We start from the raw sequence: 18559 nt of genomic DNA, 5'->3' as shown, positions 1-18559 counted from the left end.
ACTCTCTGGTTCTACCTCAGAAATAAGTTCATCAATACAATAGTTTTGGGTGGTTTCTTCCTATTAGAAAGTCTTAACTGGTAGCTTGTGTGCCAATGGTGAGGAATAGCTGCTAGGGTATTTTAAAAAAGCAAATAATGATAAAACACAAATCTCAAAAGTTCACTTTATGCAGTGATGATGGCTGAGGAGAGTAAATATATTCTCCTGGCAAGCAGATATAATGTCACTTGTTTATGATGGGCAGTTATGCTATTGATTTCATACGTGCACTGACTGAGAGTGGAGAAGACCAGGGGAAACTAACGAAGTCTTTGAAATTCACAGTGGGTCGCTGTGAAATATAACCGCAAAATTTTGCATAACTATTGYGGGAGATGTTACACTCCTTGTTTATTAAAATACTCTTATGTCCAGCATTTTGGAAAGGTAGACKTAGTATCTCTTAAAAAGCATTCTTAAACTATTAAAGTTAACAGCATTAGGGCTGGGACTGTTATTGTACAATTTGTAGCCTGTGTCCTATGGACGATTTTGCTAATTAGTGGTTTCTGAAACCATTCTTCTGTGCAACAGCTGCATAAATTACTCAAAAATCTAGTAAAATATTCATTTTACCATATCACATGTAAAATAGCAGTGCAAGCTCTTGAACTCCTTCCTGTTCAGACATGCTTGCAGTTGCAAGGAGTTTTCTTTTTTAATTTCTTCGGGTTCATGGGCTAGAGGTTGCCTGACATTCATAAGGTTGCCAGCTGCTAACCTGTACTGAACTAGGGAAACCTTAAAAAACAGCTTTTTGCGTAATCCTCCTTTCTGGCCTGTTCAGTTTATCTTCCCCTAGTATGGGATTGTTCCCAGAGGATGTTGATTGCCACGATCCTTATCAACATCAGTCTGACTAGCTTCTTCTAAGATGCTTAAACCATTGCATAATGAGGAATTTTCACTGGCACTGGTCCGAAGCGTCAGGCTGCGGGTGCTGTGCTGTCGTTGAGGTGGTTATCCCTGTCGTAATCTCGACCCAGAGCAGAAGAACTGGCAAGGGCCTCCTCCGCCTCTTACCTAGTTTGGTTTTCTGTTCTCGCCAGTCTCAGTGCACCAGTTTCTCGAACATGCTTATATTGGACTAGGATTGCTCGTATAATTTTTGTTTCCCGCTGAATCTCAGAATTTGTCGGAAAAAAGTTAAGAATGTTCCTGTGGCATCACTGGGTGTTTTGAAGAATATCATTTGTTTTTTTGTTGTGCGGACGGAGACTTGTATACAGGAGGCATCGTGGATAAGAGAAATGATGTGGCCTTCCGCGGTCAAAGTCGAGTCGTGCTGCGTCTGTTGTGCCGAGGGGTAGCTGCCCTTCCTTTGAACACCTCCATCTGCAGTTCTGAAGCCCTTGTTTTCTCTGCGAAGTGTGAATAGGCACAAAAGTTTTTTGATGCACAGGTGTAGCCCTCAGATGCGTACCATCTTCCTTCCCTTTGCCAAGTTCCTCTGCTAGGTAATCTGTTACATAGTTGTATTTTATCTTTGAAAATGAAAAATAGTTTAAGCTGGCTACTGCTGAATAGGAGACACAACTGCATGCAGGCTACGATTGGGCATTTTTAACATTTAACAGCAGGTGGGTGCAGAGAGGTTTTTCTTTCTTTTTTTTTTTTTTAATCCTTTTTTTTTTTTTTTTTTCTTTTTTCTTAGTGGTTGCCTGTTGCACAGTGGTAGCTTCAGCAGTAGTATCTGCTTTGACCTGCATTACTTAAAAACCTTCTGAAAGCAGGTAAAAATCAGTTTTGTTTTCCTGAGTACTTCTTCCTCTGTTTTTCCCCGTGTGCATCCATGAGGAGACTTGGAGTAACTGCGTGGCAGCAGCGGGGCTGCATGAGCGTAGCCTTTGGATCCCRCTTCATTTAGTGCGAGTACTCAAGCTGTTGCTGGTGTGCTAGTTGCTGGTGCTTTTGAGTGAACCCTCTTGTTTCTTGTGCCACGAAAACCCATCGCGGCGCCGCACTGGGTGGCCACGGGGCCGTGGCTGGCGGTGGCGAATGCTCAAAGCCCCCAAGGCCCTGACTATATGTCTCTTCGGTTTTAGTTTGTAAAATGATTTTAGCTGTAAAATTTAAAATAATTAATAAAACTGCTTACGATACCAATTTAAATGTGAACTTCTAGAAGAAAAGAATAGGATTGCAGCAGCACTGGTGGTTTGTCAGCTATTTGCAGAAATCTGGATTGAGGATATTTTTTGGCATAGAAACATCATGAACATATTCRTTGTCATTTTTGGCAATATAAACCATAGATTAAAAAATTTGACTAGTTCTTTGCTTGATGTTGCCTGTGCTCAATTTCTTTTTTTTTTTTAATAACAATTAAAAATGCTATACAGTTTTAATGTTGCTGGTAATATATGTATGCTGATACTTTCAACRTAGATTTGGGATTTTTTGATTAGATTGAATGTTATCTAAATAAAAGCTTGTCATCACTTGTTTGCAAATATCTTCTTGCAGAATAGTAGTTTACATCTAAATCTTGGCTGAGAAAGGAGGATTAGTTTCAGAATTCCTTTCTACATCTRTATTTTCTTTCCCCTTTGTACTGAGCTTTTTCACCTGTTTATGCTAAATAGGAAGTAGTGTCTTCATGTGCAAAGAACTGCGTTCATCTAATTGATGTGCCAAAGATTATTTCTTTAACAACAAAAAGTCAGGATTTTTCCTCAACAATTTAGCTTTGTGTGGCAGAGTAAGACTTGTTTTCTGTTGATGGCAGCATATAAATAAATGATGGCAGCATATAAATAAATKAAGATAATAGTGCTATATGTTTAGATTATTATGGGAACTCTGCAAAGAAAATGCTTCTGTGAGAGTATGGTCTCTGATGAGCAGCTTATGCCATATGGGAGAAACTTGTTTGCTGGTACACTTCATTTAATAGAGGGGATAGACAAAAAGTAGCGTAATTCTGACATTAAGTTTCACACAGCTAGCTCCATTTTTCTAAAGCTAGACTTATTTTGAGCTAATTGGAAAGAATGCAGGAAAGAATGTAGTGGGAACATGTGACGAAATTACTTCTCTAAACTGAGCAGTTCTCTTGCTATCAGGCAATGATCACGAGTTGGAAATGCTGATATATTGAATTGGGTCTCRGTTCTCATAATTGGATCTAGTCGTTATGGTCTGTACTTTGCATCTTCATCAGAAACCTGACAGCGCCCAGTTGTAAGACCTGAACTTAAGTTGCATGTTTTTTGCTTTGCTGCAAGCATAGAAAGGCAAGGGTAGAAGTGAAGTGGTGATTTTGTTTTTTATATATCAAGATAAACATACATTTTACTGAGGAACTGGTTACCTACATCGTACATTGCACTTAAATTTAAGAATTCTTAAGTTCTTAAATTTAAAATTAATTCTTAATTCACTGGCCCAGCTTTCATCTCTTTCTCAGGGTTGTTACAGTCTTCMTTTGGGCTGCTTCGGTAGCACAGATATGTTAAGGCATGCATTTGTTGGTTAATTGCCAGAGTTTTTCAGATAGTTAACATCTGCGCTGTATGGAGGCACGTCTCTTCTTGAATTTGGTATGAAAGCTGTCAGAAAGATCTTTCTTTGGCAGTATTCAAACACTGTATTAGGCAGTGGACAGAGACCTGAGACCCCATTAAATGCTCATGAAGYGTAGTATATTGAGCATAAATAAATAAGATAATTTGAAGCTAGAAGTTTCTAAAGAGGTTAGGATTTTTCACTAAGACACGAGTACTGAGCTGCCAGTAATGTTTTGAAGTGCCACGTTTTCTTCGTTGAGGTGCAGATGAGAAGCACCTGGGATGAGTAGTGTTACAAACAGGATGGAGAGGAGGAAGTATTACGTTAGAAAACAGTGAGCCGCRTAGGATGGAGGATATAGCGGTGACAGATGGAGGTGGTGAGAGCACAAGTGCATGTGTAAGTTTATCTGTGTTGAACTGGTTGATATTGTGCATTGCTTTGTACATTGTAGGGTCAGGCAAAAAAAAAACTTACTTTCTTTGCAGAGGAAAGAAGGAAACGTCACGTAAGGGTTACTCCTCTAAGTTAGTGTAGCTCCACTTACTTCATTMCTGTGTGTAATTTTTTTTTTTAGGAACTGTTTCTTATTAACTAACAAGCTTTCCTAAACAAAAATGCCTTACTGTCTGAGGCTTGATGTAAAACTAAACAGTGCTGTTCAGAGCACTTAAGAGTTATCCCTTTCATTTTCATTATCTGTTARAAATTAGTGTGCAAGTATAATTTCTTATTTCAAGAGTAACAAATAATACCACTTTTTTTTTCTGCCTAAGACCTAGAGAAGTAAACTAAAAGTTTCTTGCTTTAAAGGAGTAAAATATTAATTTCTCTGTTACTATCTGCAGAAATATTTTATTGGCAAGACAASTGTGTCTCCCTTCTGCACCCCCCCCCAATAAATTGATGAAATGTTTGCAACACATACTGCCACTTTAGTTTTGAGATATTGGTGTTTAAAAGGGGTAAAGCAGGACCATGACGGAGGTATTTGCCCTGCTTTCTCTTGTGGATACAAAGTGAAGCCTGATATTYTGTATGATGAATTAATTGCTTCAGTATGTCTCCTTAAACAAAACAACTTTCTCTGCAGCAGCTTTTTGCTGGGATCAGAGTGAGTCACRGTTTTGGGAACTGTGCTGGTCTCAGTGCAATGAGATGAACAGAAGACTTGAGGTTTTTCRCTGTGCTTCCCAGGAAGAAAAATTGTACTGTGGAGTCAGTAAAACTTGCTTTCTTTTTACGCTTGGACATGCCRTTCTACTTTAAGCCTTGTCCTCAGACAGCAAAAGCCACAATTACTTGCAGCTTGTTATTTTATATTTATTTTTTTTTTTATTTAAAAGCGGTGTCTCTTTAAGTACTTCAGTCCCTTCTTCGTAACTCTTGTGGGAGGTGAAGCGAGATTTGGCAAACTAACTAGTGAGGATATTGTGAACTGCAGCCCCAAATCCGGAGAGCAGAGTTATATCGGGAGAAGAGAGCAGCTCCTGTTGACAGGAGCGTGAACAGTTGCACTGGCGCAGTCACCTTGCACTTGAGCTTTCTTTTCAGACGTGTTAGATACAATCTCTTGATCTATATAGGAACTGCTTCAGTCCTGAAAGTCCCCTGAAAGATTCTGGGTTGTTAGGAATGACCTCAGCCTCTGCATCCCACGTGCTTCCGCAGATGTTGTTACCGAGGTGTCAGCAACYCTGTTTCGGGGCCTCTTACGTGTGTTCCCATATGCGGGCTCCTTATCTGGCAATTTCATTAGGCGCTCCCTTAGGAGCCCGTACTCCAGGTATCAGGAATCGGCCCTCCCCTGCTCTGACTTCCTCCTTCGTGTCTGATTTCCTGTGCGAGGTCTAATTTTCAAGTTCCCTTGCRTTTACATTAATATGTTCTAGAGACAGCTGCGCACAGATTGAGGAARCAGGTTTATCAAAAGTCTTAAAAAGCAAGACCATTAGGGCACAAAAAACTCATTTGCTTCCCAAGCCTTTCAGAGTTATCCCCTTGCCTAGGCAGCGCCTGGCACAGCTGCAGTCCAGGGTGGCAGACCCAAGCCCGGCTTTCACGGCACCCTGACCACGCTCCACGTAMTACAGGCTTTGTGGAGCACCTTCGGGCCTCCGAGTGGGGAGTCGAACTCTGCTAGTATCCAGGCTTCAGCAGTAAAAGAGACAAGCAAGTCAACTCCTGAAGCAATAGCTTGGTTTTATTTAGATGTTGCATGTACAAAAAATAATTCTTAGGCTCAAAAAGCTTTGGTTCAGTGTTTTATTTTGAGCTCAGTCATGGAGAACGAGTAGCTGTTCTCCAGATACCCTTTCAAGTTTGTGGTACAGCTCTTTCTCTGATTCTTCCAATAGTCCTCTCTTCCCCAGRTGAGCCTGGAGGGACCATGGTTGGTGCCTTCTTTCTCCAGCAACCCTCTTCCTTATCCATTCCCAGGGGTGAATGAAGCATGTGCCYGTCCTGGCTGGGCTGGAATCTGATGCAACTTTGGTCTGTCACAGTTAGCAGGCTAGGAAGAGTAGCTGTCTCCTGGAGAGATCCACAGTATGGTCTTTCTGCCTTTGCTGAAAGTCCGAGTCTGAGCTTTGCCTAAGTCCTTAGGAAGAGCTTTCTTTTTTTTTCTCTAGTTCTGAGCATAAAAGACTGCTCAGATTGCAGAATTAAACTTACTCGGATTAATTTAGCCTCRGGTTCAGGTGGAAGAGGAAAAAATTACTTTCATAGTCTTGTGCTTTGATGCAGGGAAATTGGAACATTTCTTCTCCTTTCTCCWGTCCAAAAGAGAAATTTTTGTGCAGGGTCCATTCAAAGTCAGTGGTCTTGAAACAATTKCTTTTTTAACGGGAAGACTCATTCAGTGCGGATGACCTTTAATGAAGTTCTCCACTTTGCAGCCATTGCTACCTGGAAATGACAAACTACTGTTTACAAAACAGCGTCAATAATTGTGCACAGTTGGACTCACTGAAGTGTCACCAGCATTAGCTGTTTGATCCCTTGCTCCCCAATACCCTCTCTGAGGATAACTGCTGATTCAAGGAATTACAGCATATTGCAGAGGAGTCTAAAAAGTGGAAAAATTCCTAGAGCATCTTATAGAAGGTCCTCTGGTTTCAAAATGCAATTAGGAAGTGTAGACCAAAATATACTATGCCTAACTCCTATATGCAGGGCATGTGCATGGGATCCAGCAAGTTAATCTGACCTTCTTCCTCTCCTTTGGTAAGTTCCAGCTCTCTCAGCGGATTGATGCACTGTCCTTGTCATTCTGTTGAATCCTTGTCATTCTGTTGACAACAGCATGTTCCTGATAAAACAGGTAAACATTAGCATCTAAGGARCACTTTTACTTTTTGGAAAAAGTAGGATGTCACTAATAAAGTGCTGGTAGGGCAAGTGGAAGAGCACAGCCGAGCAGCAGCGTGAAAGGGACAGGGTAGGCAGTGTGAAATACAGAACATCTGTCCTGTATTTTCCCCTTTTTCTTGTTGTATGAGTTCACAGCAGGATCTTACATTTTGTCAGTGGAAGCTATTTCTAGGCACAGGAAAGAYGAGAAGGTGAATGGGAAAAGCCAGTGTGGATAACTCAAATTATGCTTGACCAACCTGATTACCTTTCTGAGGTGCTCAGTGGATGACTGGAGAGCTGTGGAGGCTGAACAAAATGAGGGATTATATAAACCTAGTGYAGTTTTTTTATTCTGTTTTGATGTCGTCATAGTACTCTGAAAATCTGTAATAAAAATATCAAGAGTTAGCATCACGAAGRGGGGGGGGGATTCTGACCTTTCTCCACATAGTCAGTTTGTTTCTTCTGGTGAAGTGTTGGGTTCTTTCTTCTCCTCTGCTCTTTTTATTTTAGGAAACAGTAATGTCTRGGTTAAAGAAGACAAGTTTCACCTTTTCACCTGAAGTATGAGGAAAAATACTTGTTTACTCTCTTGTGGCAAAACTCTTTTACTCTTGTGGTTTAGTTTAGGTCATAACTGACCTACCTGTCAAGAGCTTCTGAATGAAGGCSCTCTTGCCCTCGAGATTATTACATTAATTTGATTTTTATTAATTGATATTTCTAAGGAATGTTCACTGTGTCTCACTTTTCCCCTTCTTCATTGGAAGGTGGAATTATTCTCTTCTGTAAGCTTCTTTACTGTACCAGTAATGTTTTGACAAACATGCGGTTGTTTCATCCATATTTCTTCCATGTAACGCTGCGCAGGATAACTACTACTATCTAGATTACAAGCCTGTTAAAGGCACTGTAGGTTTGCTTTCTTTTCTTTTTTTTTAATGGATTTACTGTTGCCATAGTGCTATTTTTAATGTGAATGAACCAGACACAGAAATAAGCCTTAATGTCATTTTCTTGAAGTTATTCTCTTGAGAATGTGGTTTGTCTTAGTTAGCAGAAGGATTTATATAAAGCTCACAGTGTGTACTATAAATTGCCTTAAACATGCAGCATATCCCTAGATGATGGAAACTGGCAAATGTATTGTGAGCTGAAACCAGTTGCGTAAGTTCTTCGCCTTCTTGTTAAATCTCATTTAGATGCTTCCAAGTGAGCCTGTGGGAGAGAGATTGTCCTGGTGGTTTAGTCTTATGATTGAAGAGCATCAGGTTCTGGAGCCGTGTTTATTCACGTACTCACCATGAGAAATCAGAAGTAAAGTCAAAGCTAAATACACAAATGAAGTGTGATTTGGATCAGTTGTGTTATTAAACTTTCTTTTAATGTAGCTGTTTTTGTAGGTGGGTGCTTTTGGGGAGTTAAGAGTTTGGAAGAAATGCTACCAATACTGTTACATTTTTCTTTTTTTCGTTTTGTTCACCTGTGGAATATATGAAAAGAAAAGCTTATTGAAAAAGAGATACCATTTAGTCTAACAAAAGCTATGCTTRTAAAAGTGGTGMAGTTTTCAGGATGTAGAATGTGATRAGCAGCTAAATACAGACTAGACCTAATTGCTTTTAACCAGTTATAGTAAGCAATTAAACTGCTTGAAAGGTAAGGCAGTCTGATAGCTTCAAACAAAGCATGATATAGCATGAGAAAAGGTGACATATCCTGTGGAGCAAAGAAGAATATCAAAGCTACAGAGCAGAAATCTATGGAGTCATTGCAATGAGCCACAAAACTGGTGTCTTGAATTTGATCATTCTTGAAAGCTGCACATCCAAGAATGTAATTCTTGGGCTTGTCGCTGAACATTTGCGGAGTTAGGGTGTGGTTTGACGACTGTGCCAGAAGTAGCCTAGGCTCCCACTACTTCCACTGCATAGCTGCTACTGGTGTGCAGGGGCAAATTTTAATACAGGATTAGCGTTCAGATGAATTAAGCAAAAATTTGAAGGAGAAGGGCGTTGACCACTTCATTTGGCAGCATCTTGCATTTAAGCTGTCTTGATCTGGTGCTGAAAGGGCTCCTTTGTCTGAAAAGGATGAAAAAAGGATGACAGTGATTTTTTTTCTCTTTTTTTGTGAAACAGTTTTCCTGCTTGTAATTGGCTATTTCTGTTCTTGAGCCACTGTGTGGATTGCTACTGTCACATAGTGACYGGTGGTTCAGTTTTGCACACCAGAAGATTTTCGTGAGGCTGTTTTAATGTATTGGAGGAAGATTGTTACATTTGAGATAAGCACGTGTCTTCCACACACTGGGTTCCTTTGATAAACTCGACACCACAACTAGGGATGTGGCGTTGGCCAGTGTTTTCACTTAGATTACATTCAGATATCTCAGTGAAAGAAGGGATCAGGGTTTTTGTTGTTATTTTCCTGGCAGAATGTATTTGTTGGATAAAAATGTATGGGATATGTGCTTATTTTTTCAACTGGGTGCAGCTTTATCTAACAATATTGCCATGTATGCATCTTACTTGTATTTTTAGATGTTTTTCTAGAAGTGAATGAATAAGAATATATATTGCCTGCTTTTTTTTTAATGGCCCTCCTGCTTAGATGCATTATAAGCCATAGCCCTCTAGCAATGTAACGTAGGTTCTTTGTGCAAGAAGCACAGTATCGTTCCTAAACTGAAGAAATCAATGTTGCCGGGCTTTAGTGGACGCACCCGCCTTGGACAGGATGTTTCTTACGCAAGTTTAGGTGTCACTGTTTGGCCCATTGGCTTTTGTATGGTCTCAGTTCTGCCTGCAAAACATAAATAATCAAGTAAAGTGAAAACATTAAGGGAAAGGTATTCCCACCAACAATTTTGAGAAAATATAAAAATACTTGAATGGAGGGGGARAAAAAATAGAGGATGACATTTTTATTCATTTTGGCTGTCTAGGTTTCCCTCTTTCATCTGTCACTGTGCTGTAATGYTCTCACCCCAGACTTCAGTGTAGACCTGGAAGATGTCACTGTGGTTGTGTCCAGKATACTGTTATTTCAGCACTGACCTGTAAGAGGCTTTTCATTTAAAAGGTATTACTTTCTGTAGTTTTGTAAACCYGATAAAAATTTTCACATCCTCAGGAAATCACTTGGTCACCAAAAGGGGAGGTGTTTTTTACCTCTGGTTTCCAGCTGGTCATCAGCTGAAAAGATGATTTCCCTCCCCACCCCCACGTTTAATGAAAATTTTCCATTTGTTAAAATAGTTCTACTACTGATTACAAATTGTTATAAAAAGACGGGGGGGGGGGTGGAGAAAAAGCCACTAGTTCCCGTATTTATGTAAGGCTGTGGTCTACGGTCTACTTAATGCTTGCACTGTTTTCTTCCCATTTTTGTCAGGAAAGCATTGTCAGCCACCACACTTGTTAGAAATATTGTCCTGTTTTTTTCACTAATTCCTGAGATGCTAACATCCCTTGAACAAAACACTGGAACAGACCAATTTTTCTTAGTTTATGCAGATTGAATTCTGCAAACAGGACACAATTTATTGGGCTCTTACTATTGGTGGATTACAGGGAAGAAGCATGCAGCTTATCAGAAATGCATTCAGCTCATGTTATTTGCCAGAAAGAAAATCATCCTTAGTTAACCGCTAGAAAGTATCAGGACACAGGCAAATGATGAATTACTTCTTTCACATAGTTCTTGTTTCCCTCAAATAAAACRTAGGCATAATATTTCACAAAAGGTCTCCCTGCACTTAATGTACTGCGCTCTCCAGAAATGGGTAGTGGAATAATTCCTCTTCTGACATCAGCAAGTAAGTACTGATATATTTCTTTTCTAAATATTATGCATTTTGTTAGGGATATTGCTGATGTATTRGGGTGGTTGAAATGTGTTTGTACAAGTTGATTCACCTTGGATGGATGAATTAGAATGCTATAATCCCTTGATGTTACGTGTTATTCCATTACTTTGCTTTGCTTTTGTACTGCTTCATAGCATTAAAATACTATAAAGGAACACAGTTACAAAGAATTTACTTCCCTCCTTCCTCAGAAGTGGATGCTGCAATTTGCAGTTCAGAATCTTGGAGGATCTTCTGCAGCCTGAGAGGCCTGAGTGTGTTTCTGCTTCTCTTTGGTTTATCCTGTTTGATAGATAATTCTGATGTGCAGAAATTTGCAGTTTGTACCAATACCARTAACGTGAGAGAGAATGGAAATGGAACTGTGATGACTTGGAAAACGCTATTTGAGGGTGTACTGAGATGGGGAGGCTGGAGGTCCCTCTGAAGTAGTAAGCCAGTGACAACAGCACTGTAAGCTGGCTGTTAGCTGAGGCAGATTTTTTTTCTTAACATCTTCAACTAATGCTGCAGTAATTTCCTATTTCTTTGGTAACCTGTGCACTGAATTGCAAATCCATTTAACATCTGGTTATTCAATGATTAGCTACTTAGCACTTGCAGAATTTGTCCGTATTGAGCAGCTGTGATTGTTATTCATGCTAATAAGGCAAAATCGGTTTCCTGTGAGACAGCTTGCTGAAGTAGCTGCCCTGACTTAATGTTGCAGTTATGTAGAGTATACTACAATAATTGTCCTGCCTACTGATTTTGTAAGTTCCTATATGCAGCAGGTTAAGTTTGTTTTTAGTGGAGAAATTGCACTGTAAATTGTCAGTCACAGCCTAATTTCCAACTTTTTTGTCTTTCCACTGTGCSTTTTTTACCCAACAACCACCTGAGAGAATAAATCAAGAAGTTTTTCCCATTTTGAGACATGATCTTTCTTACCAAAGAGAAGCCCCATATGAACTCCTCCCTTTTATCGCTCTTCATGCACTTCTTTGCATGTTCTTTGCATTCCTTATTGCAAGCTTTGACTCCGAAAAATGTTGTCTATGTCAGCTCTGTCCCATGCCTTAAATCAATTAATTCCGCTCTCTTGTGAGRAGGCGGGAAGCTCCTGACGCTTCGGGATCTCTCCCTTTAACCTGCAGTTTCRTGATCAGGATAAGCTAGTACTGCTGGTGCCAGAGGCAGACCCAGTTTTATCGCTGCCCTTCTTCCTTCCTGCATGCTGACACAACCAACCGTGCAGTGAACTGAACCGGGGGGCAGATCCGAGTGAAAAGAAAGCTAATCTGTTTTTCTTTAAAATGGGGTTAAACCCAGATTATTATTTTTTTTTTTTTGTCTAGTTCACTGCACTACCCGCAGAAGCACTTGTGCTGTCGCAGGGATCAAAAGGGCACTGGGAAGTCAAACACTTCCAGTGGTATTGATGCACTATGTGGGCATAAATTAATTGTGCAGCAGGTGTGCTACTCACAAAACTAATTGCTGAAGAAGACTGTATACTACAAACTGCAGTCCATCAAATGAATTCACCTCCTCCTGGGGAACGGGGGCTGCTCTTTCTCACCAAGGTTCTGTAACTCCATTTCTCTTAATTTTTTTGCGTGGAAATGTTGACACAAAACCTGTTTTTAAGTAACCCAAGAGTAACAGGAGACAGCAAACCACCACCACCAAAAAAAAAAAAAAAAAAATCATATCAAAGTAATCTGTTTCTTTGGCGTAGGGCAGAATTGATAGGTATCTTAACTGTAATGATGCTTTGATATTGTTTCATATGAGACAGTTAGTCATAAGTGAACTAGGAAGTGAAGTTTACATGAAAGTAATGTAAGGTTCAGGAACACACAAACAGCTGTACAACGAGGCAGTTTTAGGTCTCAAATAATTTAAACTCTCTATTAATGACTGGGATGATGGAACAGTCTACGCACTGACTTTCAGTAGGTTTCAGTCTACAGATCTGCAGGAGTGTTGAAAGACAGGATCAGAATTCAGAATAACCTTGCAATATAGGGGAAACAGCCTGAAAGTACCAAGTTCAAAAATGCGTTATAAAGTGCGAATACTCAGCCACTCAGATATGGAGTGGGAAATACCTTGTGTAGTAGTAATCTTTACTAAAAGGATGTGAAGAACGTAGTAGGTGACAAACTGTCACCTTTTGTTGAGCTGTTGGAAAAGATCCACGCATGTCGCTGGCTGTATAAACAGCAGCATTAACTGCAAGATCTACAAAGCAGTCCTTCGAGTTGACTTGGTGCCTTAAATGAAGCAGTGAGCCCAGATTTGTGCACTGCATTTCAGGGAGGATGTGGGCCAAAAGGCCAGGGGGTACATTTGTCAAGTGCCTGGAACAAGAAGCGTGTGAGCAATGACAGGAGAAACTGTGATARCTGAGCCTGCAAAGAAAACATCTGAAGTCAGATGTGATAACTGGTCTTAAGATATTGAAAGAAAAGAAAGGTCATAGGAATTAAGCTTATTTMTTTGGACTATGGTATTCAGTGTTGCTATGCAGAAGTACTAGTTCTTGCTGCTATGAATGGCCCAGTGTCCTGAAGTAATAAATATAACTTTCCACAAATGCAAATGTGATCTCTCTGGGGCTTTGTTATAACATCTGGCAGTGCCTAAGATTCTCTGTGAATCTCTTTGTGAGGATAAAAATGCTCCCATTGCAAAAAGATGATTCTGCTGGCAGCGTTCCCAAGCCGTTCTCGCTTGCCCTTTCGCACACCGCCTCCTGGTTTGGATGGTGCTGCTCGGTCTGTTGTTGTCTCTGTTTTCAAGTTCGTAACTCCTGAAACAATAACGACGTTCTGTCGTGGGGCTCTTCTAACGAGAACCTCTGTGAGTGGGTCCCCAGCTGTCGCTCTTCACTCGGAGAGATCCCGATAGCGTGGTGCCTTTCCCTGCTGCACTGCCCCTTCCTCCCAGAGGGATCTCCTGGAAGCGCCCTTCAGCTGTCCGTACTGGGAACGTTTAGGGAATGCTGCTCTTGGCCGCTGAGAAAGCGCTTAAGGAATGAATGTTTGTAAATATTCATGGTGAATTATGTTTTGATTCTTGCATTATTATTTTGCTGACTACTTAGGAGCCTATTCCTGATCCCAAATGCTGAGAAGTGATAAATAACTATTTTGGCTGCAGTTCTTGAATTCATGGTTGTTTTTTCCTTGAATGCCTGTTTGAGGCAATCTGCACTTAACCATCCACAACCACTCATGCAGAGGATTCCAGCACAGCAATTTTATACCTCTTCGATTTGATTTTTCCAGCATGCAGTTATATGTTAGAATACCATCTTCTTGTGAGCAAAGGTTGGCTGGGAACCACTGTACTATTTCCTGGTGAATTCTGTGCTGGATCTGGATTGCTGGGTTTTATCAGAATAATAAGAAAAATTTATTTGATGCGGAAAGTGCACTAATCCATCCATGAACATGCCTCCTCTTTGGGGCTCTTTTATAACCTCCCACTTAATTTTCTGTACCTTTTGGGGAGAACTGAGGCCATGGAGCCTTGAAAGAATGAAGTGATGCTACGTTTTCTGTTTTTGCTGCTGTCTGGCTTGGGGTCATACAGAACTGGTGGTTACTACGATACTACTGTATCGCTCCTCTTTCTCTCCCTTGCTCTTTAGCTCTCCTCTTTCACTCTTGCCCACTCGCTCTTTGTAGCCCACTGTTCYGCTCACGTGTGCTCTTTTGCTGTCTCTCTCTTTGCACTAAGAAATGTWTAGCTGCGTATGTAATGACAAAACTGGACTGAGCAGACCTCAGTAACAGGAGCAGCTGCTCTTTCTTCTGCAGAAAAGTGCCCTTGATCCCCTTCTACCCACCAGTGAAACTTCCACGCTGTCCCTGATGGGGTATCCTTGTGAGCAGATGTTTGGATTTCTGTCTCTCCACCTAACGCCAGTTGTTAAACCAGGGTTCTGCGGTGACAGTCAAACAGGGTGACAGAGGGAGGTAAACGAAACTTCTGAGGTGACCTTTGATCGTTTTCCAAAAAGATTATGTTACGGTGAGCCGGAGCGAGGTGCTGGRTGTGGTAAATGCAAAGGTACCCTTCTGCTCTGCCTCCCTAATTTTTTATGATTCCTGGATTAATACATATTCCATTCAGAGCTCTTGATGCTTTCGATCTTTCTCAACCTGTGTRGATTTTCCTAACAGAACTCAAAATTACCTTCCTCAGGATGGAAGGTTATGTGAATTACTTAGGCTCTGAATCTATTGCCTCAGGGAGAAAAAACACGTCAAACGCTAATATTTAGTCACTGCTTTATTGCTTCTATCTGACGTTCGCATATTGCTGCTGTGCACTTTGCCTTTTCTTTGTTCTTAATAAAGAAACCGAAAGCCACAAAACCTCACGTGTTCTGAGGCYGCAGAGCACCCATCGTTCACTTCTACGTCCCTTTTGACTAGGAGTCTTGTGACGGATGCACAGATCGTTCAACCCAGGATATGAGCATGTATCAGGCTTCTCTGAGGGGTCAATAAACAATGCCAAAACGCTCTTCAATACCACTTGCCAATCCTTAGCTTAGTTTAAAAAAAGCTGGGAAGGTCTGTGTTTTCAGCCCTGATGGAGTACCTGCAGTATGCTTCAAGGAAGGTTGGTCCCGGGCCAAGTGATCTACTGAACAGTATAAACCTCCATGGGCTCCGTAGGGGTCATGGAAAGACTCTCTTAAATTAGAACTGCTGGCTTCTGAAATCTGCTTGTGTTCAACTCGGCTTAAGCTCTTGAACAGACAGTTTGCTATATAATTATATAGGTATGCAAAAACATTTCTTTTGTCTGTTTTAAATTGCCACAAGTTTCTGGCTGCACATACACATTTACAATTTCATAATTTTTGTATTTTAGAACTAACATTTTATTCAAATCAATTGCTAATCATTGAGAGTTTATTAAAAAATGAGTTGGAAATGTGACTGTCTAGGAATGTAACTGAGTGATTTTTTTTTCCTCCTCTTCCCCCAATAAATATTTAGAAAAGCCTTGAAACTAGTATTAGTAGGATGCAATATAATCTTTCTGGTTTGTACAATGGTTGCTGCTATTTTTCTAGTTTTAATTGCCCACTGAAATCTCTCAAGTAAAAGTAGTTTTCACAAAGAGAAGGAGAAAGAAGGTGTTCTAATCTCTCTATTACCTTCCAGCCAATTCAAGATTTCACCTCAACTATTTCAGGTGACATTGTCCTATTAGTTTAATCTTTGCATGCACAACTAATTAAATTTGGTATTACATTTTGAGGATAGAGTTAAGCTCAATAAAAAGAACAGCTCTAGAAATTGGATGTTCTAATATTTGCTTTTGGAAGGATTACATTTTTTTTGCCTTAGTTTAGCAATGATGTTTGGCTTCTCCAAAGTTTTATTAGCTAATTTGTTTGAGACAACAGATACCAGATAACAGGAAATTTTGATGAATGGTAATGGTCAAATGGGCAGTGTCAGCATTTCTAACGAGTAAATACAAGACGATTGTCAAAACTGCCRAAGCTGGGCTTTTAATAAGTGTCCTGCAATGATCTGCCGAAGCGGTGCTCGCTCTCAGGATGGTGGCTCTGCTGAAAGCTGTCCTGAGTGCTCGTCAGAGCCATCAGCGCTGCCTAGCACTGTGGTTGCTCAGATGCTCTCACCCCGTAGGCAGTATTTCAGTGGTTAGCCTGTCCTGTTTCACTGGCGAGCCCAACCCTGTTTGTAGTTAAACAGTATCTGTGTAAGCAATAAGACTTTAGATGCTGAACACTTTGTCTTCCTTTAGGTTAGTTCCTTCCTTCCCTTGCTGCTTATTTCCTTGCTCCTTGCCATTTTACTACTATTTAAATTCTGCACGCTAAGGTTGATTTTCCTCCATTCCTTCTGTGGAGCAATAGCTCAGCCAAGACACTGAAAGTCTCGTTTCCATTTCTTTGTGTGGCCCAGTAAAACATCTGGRTGTAAAGTCAGCAGCTTGCTGGCTGTCTGCTCTTCTTGGCTGAGCAGAAAATAGTCTGAGCTGGTTATTGTTGAACTTGTGAGATTTGTTTAGGCATCAGCTTAAGTATCTTGTTAGTTTTGTTTAAAAGTAATTTATAAAAAATACATTAACCTTTTTTTTTCTATATACTGTGGAATGGTCAGCTGTTCCTGGGGGAGTTTTTAGTGATGTGAACGTCACGGAGAAGTATTGTAACAGAGAAAGATTTAAGGTAATGTTGCAAACATAGTGTGTTTCAGGCACTAGTTCAAATACCCACAGGAATCTTTTTTTTTTTTTTTTTTTTTTTTCTCCTAAGGACTTTTTGTTTAATGCTGAAGTGTAAAGTCTGTCATCCTGTTCCATAAAATTCTGATGGCTAGAGCAAAAATCTGCAGGAGTAAAATGCACTTTTCTTTGTACAGGCAGAAGCATAATTCTAACAATTTGAGCAGGATTAACTCTATAGAACAAAAAGTGTGTGAGGCATGTAATCTGGGCTCCAAAGGCTTCGTGATGTTTACTGYGATGTTTAAATCCTTCGTGCCTCAGTGTAGTCATCAGCGAGGTAAAGGTGGTCTGTTCTGAGCCTGCCAGGAGCGTTGTGAGGAGAAACTCACTGGCTTTAGTGTGCTTGGCAATGCTACAATAAAATTCGTTCTATTTTAAGGCATTTTTAATTTGAGGATGTTTCTAGATTATGAAATATTTTCTTTATGCTTCTAGRGATGAAATATTTTGGATGCTTAAATCTTTCTGTGCCTATGTGCACAGGGAGCCAAGATCTGTAAGTCAGGGTGGTGGCTTCCATCTCCAGAACTACAACCTGCATCTCCTAGTGTGTCAAGCAAAAAGAACAGTGAAATATTGACAAATACTAAAATATAAACCCCMAAAAAAGTCAAGAATTGATGAGAACATTAAAAACTGGTTGTATAATCAGCTTGTGGCTTTAATTTTATAGCTCATTTGTTAAAGTTTTAGGTTTTAGGGTTTATTTTATTCTATTTTAAAACCTCAGCAGCATGTATGGAAGTGCACTTGGAAGTCTTTGAAAGAACAGTTCATCTTCCTTTGAGTCAAATAGCATGGAAAATTGGTGTTTGGAGACTTAACCCCAAACAAGTCTAAAGGATCTCCAGTAGCAATGTCTGGATATGTCCGCATGTGAGCCTAGATTAAATGGAGGAGGATGAGGAGTGAGTGAAGGAAGAAATATTATACTCCTTAGCAAAGTTTTCTAAATTCAAAAATAACAGACTAACTGGGAACTTCTGTTGTTAATTATGTAAGAGCCTCAAATCATTTTTTTTTCCCTGCTCCTGCTTGGCATGGAAGGTATGTGTTTACAATTTCAAGTAGTGAGTCTTAAAATATACCAGGTAAGAATTTGTGCTCTACTGATAAGATCTGAAACCTTCCCTATAACTGAAGTACTTTTCTGCCCTCAGAGCCAGTTTGGATGTAACACTCTTCTGCATGCCATGAGTTGAAACACCCATTAACAAGCCTTTAATGAAACTGTAGTTATTTCATTCTTGGAATGAGATGCTTATGTGCTGTGGTGAAAATCAGATTATTTCAAACATCTGAGTAGACTTTATYTGGGTTCATGTAACTCAGATTGCTGCACCTGGGAGTATTTTGGACCACATCTGCATAGAGCAGTTCCAAACCCTGAGGTAGCTGCTGCAATAACCAGCTCTTAGTTGTTGGCAACAGTTAGAAACTGRTATAGTTTAGGTGTTCTTTAAATATGCTAGGAATTTGGGATAAGACATATTTTGTGAAGACTTTTGTAAACAT

General features: G+C 40.1%; 1 protein-coding gene across 4 annotated transcripts in view; it reads left to right on the top strand.

Annotated features, from left to right (window-relative positions):
• STXBP6 (syntaxin binding protein 6) overlaps positions 1-18559 on the top strand; it is a 118960-nt gene that overhangs the window by 21081 nt on the left and 79320 nt on the right. The gene's annotated exons all lie outside the window — the stretch shown is intronic.

Source organism: Rhea americana, unplaced genomic scaffold, assembly GCF_003343005.1.
Source record: "Rhea americana isolate MKP2758 unplaced genomic scaffold, rheAme1 scaffold_18, whole genome shotgun sequence".
Taxonomy (NCBI): domain Eukaryota; kingdom Metazoa; phylum Chordata; class Aves; order Rheiformes; family Rheidae; genus Rhea; species Rhea americana.
This window is presented reverse-complemented; position numbering and strand designations above follow the sequence as displayed.